The sequence below is a fragment of the Oncorhynchus masou genome, chromosome 12 (genome assembly GCF_036934945.1).
Source record: "Oncorhynchus masou masou isolate Uvic2021 chromosome 12, UVic_Omas_1.1, whole genome shotgun sequence".
In the NCBI taxonomy this organism is placed as follows: Eukaryota; Metazoa; Chordata; class Actinopteri; order Salmoniformes; family Salmonidae; genus Oncorhynchus; species Oncorhynchus masou.
The window spans coordinates 92451492-92463956 of NC_088223.1; positions in this window are offsets into that span (position 1 = coordinate 92451492).

Genomic DNA, 12465 nt, shown 5'->3' on the forward strand with positions numbered 1-12465 from the left:
GGGAGAGAAAGGAAGAGAGAGGAGAGGGAAAGAGGGCGAGAGGAGGGAGAGTCAGGGAGAGAAAGGAAGAGAGAGGAGAGGGAAAGAGGGCGAGAGGAGGGAGAGTCAGGGAGAGAAAGGAAGAGAGAGGAGAGGGAAAGGAGCGCGAGAGGAGGGAGAGTCAGGGAGAGAAAGGAAGAGAGAGGAGAGGGAAAGAGGGAAAGAGGGAGAGTCAGGGAGAGAAAGGAAGAGAGGGGGAGAGAGAGGAGGGAGAGGAAGGGAGAGAAAGGAAGAGGGAGGAGAGGGAAAGAGGGCGAGAGGAGGGAGAGTCAGGGAGAGAAAGGAAGAGAGAGGAGAGGGAAAGAGGGCGAGAGGAGGGAGAGTCAGGGAGAGAAAGGAAGAAGAGAGAGGGAGAGGGAAAGAGGGCGAGAGGAGGGAGAGTCAGGGAGAGAAAGGAAGAGAGAGGAGAGGGAAAGAGGGCGAGAGGAGGGAGAGTCAGGGAGAGAAAGGAAGAGAGAGGAGAGGGAAAGAGGGCGAGAGGAGGGAGAGTCAGGGAGAGAAAGGAAGAGAGAGGAGAGAGAAAGGGGCGAGAGGGGGAGAGTCAGGGAGAGAAAGGGAGAGAGAGGGAAGGAGAGGGAAAGAGGATGAGAGGAGGAAAGAGGGTGAGAGGAGGGAGAGTCAGGGAGAGAAAGGAGGAGAGAGCAGAGGGAAAGAGGGTGAGAGGAGGGAGAGTCAGGGAGAGAAGGGAAGAGAGAGGAGAGGGAGGGAAAGAGGGTGAGAGGAGCGAGAGGAGGGGAGAGAAGGAAGAGAGGAGAAAGAGGAGAGGAGGGAGAGTCAGGGAGAGAAAGGAAGAGAGAGAGAGAGGGAAAGAGGGCGAGAGGAGGGAGAGTCAGGGAGAGAAAGGAAGAGAGAGAGAGGGAAAGAGGGTGAGAGGAGGGAGGTCAGGGAGAGAAAGGAAGAGAGAGGAAAGAGAGGGCGAGAGAGGGGAGTCAGGGAGAGAAAGCTTCAACACAAACCACACCAATATGGACAGAGAGGAGAGGGAAAGAGAGTCAGGGAGAGAAAGGAAGAGAGAGGGGGCGAGAGGGGAAGTCAGGGAGAGGGAAGAGAGAGGAGGGGAGAGTCAGGGAGAGAAAGGAAGAGAGAGGCGAGGAGAGGGAAAGAGTTGAGAGGAGGGAGAGGAGGGGAGAGAAAGGAATAGAGAGGAGAGGGAAAGAGGGCGAGAGGAGGGAGAGTCAGGGAGAGAAAGGAAGAGAGAGGAGAGGGAAAGACGGCAAGAGGAGGGAGAGTCAGGGAGAGAAAGGAAGAGAGAGGAGAGGAGAGGAGAGGGAAAGAGGGCGAGAGGGGGGAGAGTCAGGGAGAGAAAGGAAGAGAGAGGAGAGGGAAAGAGGGCGAGAGGAGGGAGAGTCAGGGAGAGAAAGGAGGAGAGAGGAGAGGGAAAGAGGGTGAGAGGAGGGAGAGTCAGGGAGAGAAAGGAAGAGAGAGGAGAGGGAAAGAGTGCGAGAGGAGGGAGAGTCAGGGAGAGAAAGGAAGAGAGAGGCGAGGAGAGGGAAAGAGGTGAGAGGAGGGAGAGGAGGGGAGAGAAAGGAAGAGAGAGGATAGGGAAAGAGGGCGAGAGGAGGGAGAGTCAGGGAGAGAAAGGAAGAGAGAGGAGAGGGAAAGAGGGCGAGAGGAGGGAGAGTCAGGGAGAGAAAGCAAGAGAGAGGAGAGGGAAAGAGGGCGAGAGAAGGGAGAGTCAGGGAGAGAAAGGAAGAGAGAGGAGAGGGAAAGAGGGCGAGAGGAGGGAGAGTCAGGGAGAGAATGGAGGAGAGATAAAGAGAATTTGAAGAGAATGACAGGGAGAAGTAATGAAGATTTTGGCTTCAACCACAGTACACACTGTCCACATAAACAGGAAAACCATGGAGGGTGGAGGGAGAGAGGGACAGAGAGAGAATAAAGTTCAACACAAACCACACCAATATGGACACAGAGGAACACAACACGCAAGGAATGTTCAATCACACACAGCTGGTGACGTTCAGCATCGAATGAGCACAGTGACCTGATACATGTTCTGAAGTATTTCCCTTCCTCCCTCTCTCCCTCCATTCATCACCCCCCTCTCTCCCTCCATTCATCACCCCCTCACTCTCTCCATTCATCACCCCCTCTCTCTCTCCATTCATCACCCCCCTCTCTCTCTCCATTCATCACCCCCTCTCCCTCCATTCATCACCCCCCTCTCTCTCTCCATTCATCACCCCCTCTCTCTCTCCATTCATCACCCCGCCTCTCTCTCTCCATTCATCACCCCCCTCTCTCTCTCCATTCATCACCCCCCTCTCCCTCCATTCATCACCCCCTCACTCTCTCCATTCATCACCCCCCTCTCCCTCCATTCATCACCCCCACTCTCTCCATTCATCACCCCCTCTCCCTTCATCACTCCCTCTCTCTCCATTCATCACCCCCTCTCCCTTCATCACCCCCTCTCTCTCAATTCATCACCCCCCTCTCCCTTCATCACCCCCTCTCTCTCTCCATTCATCACCCCCCTCTCCCTTCATCACCCCCTCTCTCTCCCTTCATCACCCCCTCTACTTCATCACCCCCTCTCTCTCCATTCATCACCCCCTCTCCCTTCATCACCCCCTCTCTCTCCATTCATCACCCCCCCTCTCTCCATTCATCACCCCCTCTCTCTCCATTCATCACCCCTCTCTCTCCATTCATCACCGCCTCTCTCTCCACTGGCAGGCGGGCGGGCGGGCGGGCGGGCGGGCGGGCAGGCGGGCAGGCGGGCAGGCAGGCAGGCTGGCAGGTGGGCGGGCAGGCAGGTGATGATGGTAGTGATGATGATGGTGGTGGTGATGATGATGATGGTGGTGGTGACGATGATGGTGAAGATGGTGGTGGTGATGATGGTGAGGATGGTGGTGATGATGATCGTGGTGGTGATGATGATGATGGTGAGGATGGTGGTGGTGATGATGATGGTGATGGTAGTGATGATGATGATGGTGGTGGTGATGATGATGGTGATGGTGGTGGTGGTGATGATGATAATGGTGATGGTGATGATGATGGTGAAGATGATGATGATGGCAGCAGAGAGTTGTGGAGAAGATGATGAAATATGTTTTAGTTCGGGAGATCAAATCCACACGGAGTCTGAGGCAGTCTGGTATTAGTACATAGTAGTAGTCTGTATTGGTAGCAGTAGTCTGTATTGGTAGCAGTAGTATGTATTGGTAGCAGTAGTCTGTATTGGTAGCAGTAGTCTGTATTGGTAGCAGTAGTCTTTATTGGTAGCTGTAGTAATATCAGTAATCAGTATTAGTAGCAGCAGTCTGTATTAGTAGCAGCAGGAATATCAGTAGTCTGTATTAGCAGCAGTTGTAATGGCAGTAGTCTGTATTAGTAGCAGTAGTAGTAGCAGCAGTCTGTATTAGTAGCAGCAGTAGTAGCACTAGTCTGTATTAGTAGCAGTAGTCTGTATTAGTAGCAGTAGGAATATCAGTAGTCTGTATTAGTAGCAGTCAGTAGTCTGTATTAGTAGCTGTAGTAGTAGCAGTAGTCTGTATTAGTAGCAGTATTAATAGCAGTAGTCTGTATTAGTAGCAGTAGTCTGTATTAATAGCAGCAGTAGTAGTAGTTGTCTGTATTAATAGTAGTAGTAGTAGTAGTAGTCTGTATTAGTAGCAGTAGTAATAGTATCAATAGTCTGTATTAGTAACAGTAGTAGTAGTCTGTATTAGTAGCAGAAGTCTGTATTAGTAGCAGTAGTCTGTATTAATAGCAGTAGTAGTAGTAGTAGTCTGTATTAATAGCAGTAGTAATACTAGCAGTAGTCTGTATTAGTAGCAGTAGTAGTAGGTGTAGTCTGTATTAGTAGCAGTAGTAATAGCAGCAGTCTGTAATAGTAGAGGTAGTCTGTATTAGAAGCATTAGCAGTAGTCTGTAGTAGTAGCAGTAGTCTGTATTAGAAGCAGTAGTAGTAGTCTGTGTTAGTAGCAGTAGTACTAGCAGTAGTATGTAGTAATAGCAGTAGTCTGTATTAGTAGCAGTAGTAGTAGTCTGTATTAGTAGCAGTAGTAATAGCAGTAGTCTGTAGTAGTAGCAGTAATAGTAGCAGGTGTCTGTAGTAGTAGCAGTAGTACTCGCAGTAGTCTGTATTAGTAGCAGTAGTAGTAGTCTGTATTAGTAGCTGAAGTAATAGCAGTAGTCTGTAGTAGTAGCAGTAGTCTGTATTAGTAGCAGTAGTAGTAGTCTGTATTAGTAGCAGTAGTACTAGCAGATGTCTGTAGTAGTAGCAGTAGTAGTAGCAGTAGTCTGTATTAGTAGCAGTAGTAGTAGTCTCTTCTAGTAGCAGTAGTAATAGCAGTAGTCTGTAATAGTAGCAGTAGTAGTAGCAGTAGTTTGAAGTAGTAGCAGTAGTAGTAGTCTGTATTAGTAGCAGTAGTAATAGTCTGTAGTAGTAGCAGTAGTCTGTAGTAGTAGTCTGTAGTAGTAGTAGTAGTAGTAGTCTGTATTAGTAGCAGTAGTAATAGCAGTTGTCTGTAGTAATAGTCTGTAGTAGTAGCAGTAGTAGTAGTAGTAGTAGTCTGTATTAGTAGCAGTAGTAATAGTCTGTAGTAGTAGCAGTAGTAGTAGTAGTAGGTGTAGTAGTAGTAGCAGTAGTAGTAGTCTGTAGTAGTAGCAGTAGTAGTAGTCTGTATTAGTAGCAGTAGTAGTAGCAGTAGTAGTCTGTAGTAGTAGCAGTAGTAGTAGTCTGTAGTAGTAGCAGTAGTAGTAGTCTGTATTAGTAGCAGTAGTAGTAGCAGCAGTCTGTTTTAGTAGCAGTAGTAGTAGCAGAAGTCAGTAGTAGTAGCAGTAACAGTAGTCTGTAATAGTAGCAGTAGTAGTAGCACTAGTCTGTATTAGTAGCACTAGTCTGTATTAGTAGAAGGAGTAATATCAGTAGTATGTATTAGTAGCATTAGTCGTAGCAGTAGTCTGTATTAGTAGCAGTAGTAATAGCAGTAGTCTGTATTAGTAGCAGTAGTAGTAGCAGAAGTCAGTAGTAGTAGCAGTAACAGTAGTCTGTAATAGTAGCAGTAGGAATAGCACTAGTCTAATAGTAGCAGGAGTAATATCAGTAGTCTGTATTAGTAGCATTAGTCGTAGCAGTAGTAATAGCAGTAATCTGTATTAGTATCAGTAGTAGTAGCACTAGTCTGTATTAGTATCAGTAGTAGTAGCACTAGTCTGTATTAGTAGCAGTAGTAGTGGCAGTAGTCTGTATTAGTAGCAGTAGTCTGTATTAATAGCAGTAGTAGTAGCAGTAGTCTGTATTAGTAGCAGTAGTAGTAGCAGTAGTCTGTATTAGTAGCAGTAGTAGTAGTCTGTAATAGTAGCAGGAGTAATTGGTAGCAGTAGTATGTATTGGTAGCAGTAGTCTGTATTGGTAGCAGTAGTCTGTATTGGTAGCAGTAGTCTGTATTGGTAGCAGTAGTCTGTATTGGTAGCTGTAGTAATATCAGTAATCAGTATTAGTAGCAGCAGTCTGTATTAGTAGCAGCAGGAATATCAGTAGTCTGTATTAGCAGCAGTTGTAATGGCAGTAGTCTGTAGTAGTAGCAGTAGTAGTAGCAGTAGTCTGTATATGTAGCAGGCAGTAGTCTGTATTAGTAGCTGTAGTAGTAGCAGTAGTCTGTATTAGTAGCAGTATTAATAGCAGTAGTCTGTATTAGTAGCTGTAGTAGTAGCAGTAGTCTGTATTAGTAGCAGTAGTCTGTAGTAGTAGCAGTAGTAGTAGCAGTAGTCTGTATTAGTAGCAGTAGTAATAGCAGTAGTCTGTAGTAGTAGCAGTAGTAGTGGCAGTAGTCTGTATTAGTAGCAGTAGTCTGTATTAATAGCAGTAGTAGTAGCAGTAGTCTGTATTAGTAGCAGTAGTAGTCTGTATTAGTAGCTGTAGTAATAGCAGTAGTCTGTAGTAGTAGCAGTAGAAGTAGCAGTAGTCTGTATTAGTATCAGTAGCACTAGCAGTAGTCTGTAGTAGTAGCAGTAGTAGTAGCAGTAGTCTGTATTAGTAGCAGTAGTCTGTATTAATAGTAGTAGTAATAGCAGTAGTCTGTATTAGTAGCAGTAGCAGTAGTCTGTATTAGTAGCAGTAGTACTAGCAGTAGTATGTAGTAGTAACAGTAGTAGTAGCAGTAGTCTGTATTAGTAGCAGTAGTAAAAGCAGTAGTCTGTAGTAGTAGCAGCAGTAGTAGCAGTAGTCTCTATTCGTAGCAGTAGTAGTAGTCTGTAGTAGTAGCAGAAGAAGTAGCAGTAGTCTGTAGTAGTAACAGTAGTCTCTATTAGTAGCAGTAGTAGTAGTCTGTTCTAGTAGCAGTAGTAATAGCAGTAGTCTGTTGTAGTCGCAGTAGTAGTAGCAGTAGTCTGTATTAGTAGCAGTAGTAATAGCAGTAGTCTGTAGTAGTAGCAGTAGTAGTGGCAGTAGTCAGTAGTACTAGCAGTAGTTTAGCAGTAGTCTGTAGTAGTAGCAGTAGTAGTAGCAGTAGTCTGTAGTAGTAGCAGTAGTAGTAGCAGAAGTCTGTAGTAGGGTTAGTAGTAGTAGTAGCAGTAGTCTGTATTAGTAGCAGTAGTAATAGCAGTAGTCTGTAGTAGTAGCAGTGTTAGTAGTCTGTAGTAGTAGTAGTAGTAATAGCAGTAGTCTGTAGTAATAGCAGTAGTCTGTAGTAGTAGCAGTAGTAGTAGTAGTAGCAGTAGTAGTAGCAGTAGTAATAGCAGTAGTCTGTAGTAATAGCAGTAGTCTGTAGTAATATCAGTCTGTAGTAGTATTAGTAGTAGTAGTAGTAGCAGTAGTAGTAGAAGTCTGTATTCGTAGCAGTAGTAGTACATTTAACATTTACATTTAAGTCATTTAGCAGACGCTCTTATCCAGTGCGACTTACAAATTGGTGAATTCACCTTCTGACAGTAGCAGTAGTCTGTAGTAGTAGCAGTAGTAGTAGCAGTAGTCTGTATTAGTAGCAGTAGTCTGTAGTAGTAGTAGTAGTCTGTAGTAGTAGCAGTAGTAGTAGTAGCAGTAGTAGTAGTAGTCTGTAGTAGTAGCAGTAGTAGTAGCATTAGTCTGTAGTAGTAGCTGTAGTAGTAGTCTGTAGGAGTAGCAGTAGTAGTAGTAGTAGTAGTAGTCTGTAGTAGTAGTAGTAGTAGTAGCAGTAGTAGTAGTAGTACCTGGCCGGTGTCCTGCGTCTTCATGCAGTTTCGAGTTGAAGGACCTTTTTTATACACACACTCTCTCTCTCTCTGTGGCTCCTCCCTCTATAGCGTCTCCCGTGACAACAAGGCTTCCAGAATCAAAATACAGCATGTCGGTCTGACACACCTCCTGCCTTCTCCCTCCTTGCCAAACATACTAAACATACTGCTTTCAGAACCTGAGAGAGAGAGAGAGACCCCCCCCCCTCTTCTCCCCCCTCTGTTATTTCTCAGTTGTTGTGCAATAGAGGAACATATTCCAAAGCAGAGAGTCACAGCTCTGTTGTAAAACTTACTGGCAACACCGACTCTCTGTTTTTTCTCTTTCTGTGTCCCTCTCTCTCCATTCCTCTCCTTGTTATCAAAACCATGTGTGTGTGTGTGTGTGTGTGTGTGTGTGTGTGTGTGTGTGTGTGTGTGTGTGTGTGTGTGTGTGTGTGTGTGTGTGCGTGCGTGCGTGCGTGCGTGTGTGTGTGTGTACATGCTAAGGTCTAGGAGGGACCGAAGGGACACAGGGGAGGACAGGAGGGGAAAGATAGAGACAGTAACTACAGACAAACAGACAACTAGTCAGGTATGGGCAGACAGAGAGAGAGACAGACAGACAGACAGACAGACAGACAGACAGCTAGTCAGGCAGACAGAAAGAGATAGACAGACAGACAGCTAGTCAGATGAGGGTAGACAAAGCCAGGCAGGCAGACAGAAAGAGATAGACAGACAGACAGCTAGTCGGATAAGGGCAGACAGAGAGAGAGACAGACAGACAGACAGACCGCTAGTCAGGCAGACAGAAAGAGATAGACAGAAAGACAGCTGGTCAGACAGAGGCAGACAGCGACAGACAGGCAGACAGATAGAGACAGACAGACAGAGGCAGACAGACAGACAGGCAGACAGATAGAGAGACAGACAGAGGCAGACAGACAGACAGGCAGACAGATAGAGACAGACAGACAGAGGCAGACAGACAGACAGGCAGACAGATAGAGACAGACAGACAGAGGCAGACAGACAGACAGGCAGACAGATAGAGACAGACAGACAGGGACAGACAGACAGACAGACAGACAGACAGAGGCAGACAGACAGACAGGCAGACAGATAGAGACAGACAGACAGACAGGCAGACAGATAGAGACAGACAGACAGAGGCAGACAGACAGACAGGCAGACAGATAGAGACAGACAGACAGAGGCAGACAGACAGGCAGACAGATAGAGACAGACAGACGGTCAGACAGAGGCAGACAGGCAGACAGATAGAGACAGACAGACAGAGGCAGACAGACAGACAGACAGACAGACAGAGGCAGACAGACAGACAGACAGACAGACAGGCAGACAGATAGAGACAGACAGACAGAGGCAGACAGATAGAGACAGACAGACAGAGGCAGACAGACAGGCAGACAGATAGAGACAGACAGACGGTCCGACAGAGGCAGACAGATAGAGACAGGCAGACAGATAGAGACAGACAGACAGGGATCGTGTACCAGAATAAGGCTGATATCTTGTGATTATCAGTTGATAATTGGATAGAATACGATGAGAGAGAGGGATGAGAGGGATGAGAGGATAGAATACGATGAGAGAGAGGGATGAGAGGGATGAGAGGGATGAGAGGGATGAGAGGGATGAGAGGATAGAATACGATGAGTGAGAGGGATGAGAGGGATGAGAGGGATGAGAGGGATGAGAGGGATGAGAGGGATGAGAGGATAGAATACGATGAGAGAGAGGGATGAGAGGGATGAGAGGATAGAATACGATGAGAGAGAGGGATGAGAGGGATGAGAGGGATGAGAGGGATGAGAGGGATGAGAGGGACAGACAGGCAGATGAGAGGATAGAATACGATGAGAGAGAGGGATGAGAGGGATGAGAGGGATGAGAGGGATGAGAGGATAGAATACGATGAGAGAGAGGGATGAGAGGGATGAGAGGGATGAGAGGGATGAGAGGGATGAGAGGATAGAATACGATGAGAGAGAGGGATGAGAGGGATGAGAGGGATGAGAGGGATGAGAGGGATGAGAGGATAGAATACGATGAGAGAGAGGGATGAGAGGGATGAGAGGGATGAGAGGGATGAGAGGGATGAGAGGGATGAGAGGGATGAGAGGATAGAATACGATGAGAGAGAGGGATGAGAGGAATGAGAGGACAAGAGAGGGATGAGAGGAAAAGAGAGGGATGAGAGGATAGAATACGATGAGAGAGAGGGATGAGAGGGATGAGAGGAAAAGAGAGGGATGAGAGGAAAAGAGAGGGATGAGAGGATAGAATACGATGAGAGAGAGGGATGAGAGGGATGAGAGGAAAAGAGAGGGATGAGAGGAAAAGAGAGGGATGAGAGGAAAAGAGCTTGGTAGGGTTGAACGTGGGGATAAAAAGAGACATGGAAAATAGAATTGAATGGCTGAATGGAGTATGAGAAGTGGAGAGAGAGGAAGGACAAGACAGAAAGAGAGAGGGAAGACGAGAGAGACAGAGGTCAGGAAATAGAGAGAGAGAGAGAGAGAGTGAAAAAGAGAGAGAGAGAGAGAGAGAGAGAGAACAAATCCAATTTTGAAAAACTCCCATATCTACTGGGTGAAATTCCACAGTGTGCCATCAGAGCAGCAAGATTTGTGACCTGTTGCCACGAGAAAAGGGCAACGAGTGAAGAACACGCACCATTGTAAATACAACCCATATCTATGCATAATTATTTTATCCTGTGTCCTTAACCATTTGTACATTGTAAAAACACTGTATATATATATATAATATGACATTTGTAATGTCTTTATTGTTTTGAAACTTCTGTATGTGTGATGTCTACTGTTAATTTTTATTGTTTATTTCACTTTATATATTATCTACCTTACTTGCTTTGGCAATGTTAACACATGTTACCCATGCCAATAAAGCCCCTTGAATTGAGAGAGAGAGAGAGAGAGAGAGAAAGAAAGATAAAGAGAGAGAATTAAAAAAATACAGATATCTAATATTGAAGCTTCCGTATGTGTTAGGTGAAAAACCGCAGTGTGAAATCATCACAGCAAAATGTGTGACCTGTAACGATAAGAAACACAAACACCAAAGTAAATCTGAACAAAAATATAAACCCAACATGCAACAATTTATCAGATTTGACTGAGTTACAGTTCATAGAAGGAATTTAGTAAATTAAAATACAATCAGTAGGATCATCTATGGGAATACAGATCTGTTGATCACGGATATCTTTTTTAAAAGGTAGTGGGCGTGGATCTGAAAACCAGTCAGTATCTGGTGTGACAACCATTTGCCTTCATGCAGCGCGACACATCTCCTTCGCATAGAGTTGGTCCGGCTGTTGATTGTGACCTGTGGAATTTTGTCCCCACCCCCACTTCAACGGCTGTATTCGAAGATGCTGGATTTTGGCTGGAACTGGAACACGCTGTCATACACATCGATCCAGAGCATCCCGAACATGCTCAATGGGTGACATATCTGGTGACTGAGTATGCAGGCCATGGAAGAACTGGGCCATTTTCAGCTTACAACGAATTGTGTACAGATCCTTGCGCCATAAAGCATATCATGCTGAAACATTAAGTGATGGCGGTGGATGAATGGGCCCCTGGGATCTCGTCACGGTATCTCTGTGCATTCAAATTGCCATAGATAAAATGCAATTGTGTTCGTTGTCCGTAGCTTATGCCTGCCCATACCATAAACACACCACCACCATGGGGCACTCTGTTCACAACGTTGACATCAGCGAACCGCTCGCCCACACGACACTTGGTTGTGAGGCCGTTTGCACGTACTTCCAAATTCTGTAAAACAACATTGGAGGCGGCTTATGGTAGAGAAATGAACATTCAAATCTCTGGCAACAGCTCTGGTAGACATTCCTGCAGTCAGCGTGACAATTCCACACTCCCTCAAAACTTGTATTAGTATTGTGTTTGTGTGACAAAAAACTGCACATTTTAGAGTGGCCTTTTAATGTCCCCAGCACAAGGTGCACCTCTGTAATGATCATGCTGTCTCATCAGCTTTTTGATGTGCCACACCTGTCAGGTGGATGGATTATCAAGACAAATGAGAAATGTTCAATAACAGGGATGTAAACAAATTTGGGCACCACATTTGTAGAGAAATTAGCTTTTTTGGGGCGTATGGAACATTTCTGGGATTCAAATCAAATCAAATCAAATTTATTCATATAGCCCTTCGTACATCAGCTGATATCTCAAAGTGCTGTACAGAAACCCAGCCTAAAACCCCAAACAGCAAGCAATGCAGATGTAGAAGCACGGTGGTTAGGAAAAACTCCCTATAAAGGCCAAAACCTAGGAAGAAACCTAGAGAGGAACCAGGCTATGTGGGGTGGCCAGTCCTCTTCTGGCTGTGCCGGGTAGAGATTATAACAGAACATGGCCAAGATGTTCAAATGTTCATAAATGACCAGCAGGGTCAAATAATAATCAATCAGAACAGTTGATTCTGGAATGCCTCTGTAAACACAGCCAAACACACAACAACAAAAATCCGTAAACTCCCACGGGTGTGTATGTGACCAATAACATTTGATGTATTCACAACCACACAAACACCATAAAGATTCAGAACTAGTGATTTAATTTTTTATTTTATTTACACAGTTTCAACGATATGACGTATGGTTTTGACAATATTATGCTAGTTGGCTGTTCCTGCACCAAAACTGTTTTTTTCCTTCGTACTTTAGCTCGTTTTCCATCTTATTTTGTTAAATAAGGGGCCATTTTGTTTTCAGCATTGAACTGCAAAACATATAGAATGGTGAGAATCACAATACAATACATATCCTATCAGCACCCAAGTATTAATGATAATATTGTACTGTATTGTGAGGTTGTATTGTATTGTGAGGTCCCTGGCAATCCCCCAGCCCTACTCAGAACCCAGACAGTCAACACTCAAATCCATTTCACACAACACACACACACACACACACACACACACACACACACACACACACACACACACACACACACACACACACACACACACACACACACACACAGACAATGAATCTGAACAAACAGAGTACCAAAGCAAAAACATTTACATTCCTGTATTACATCATCATACATGGAGCAGACATGACGCACAGGCCAGGGTCAAAGGAGGGAGGGGGAGAGGGAGGGAGGGATGGAGGGGGAGAGGTGGAGGGAGGGAGGGAGGTGGGAGGGAGGGAGGGAGGTGGAGGGAGGGAGGGAGGTGGAGGGAGGG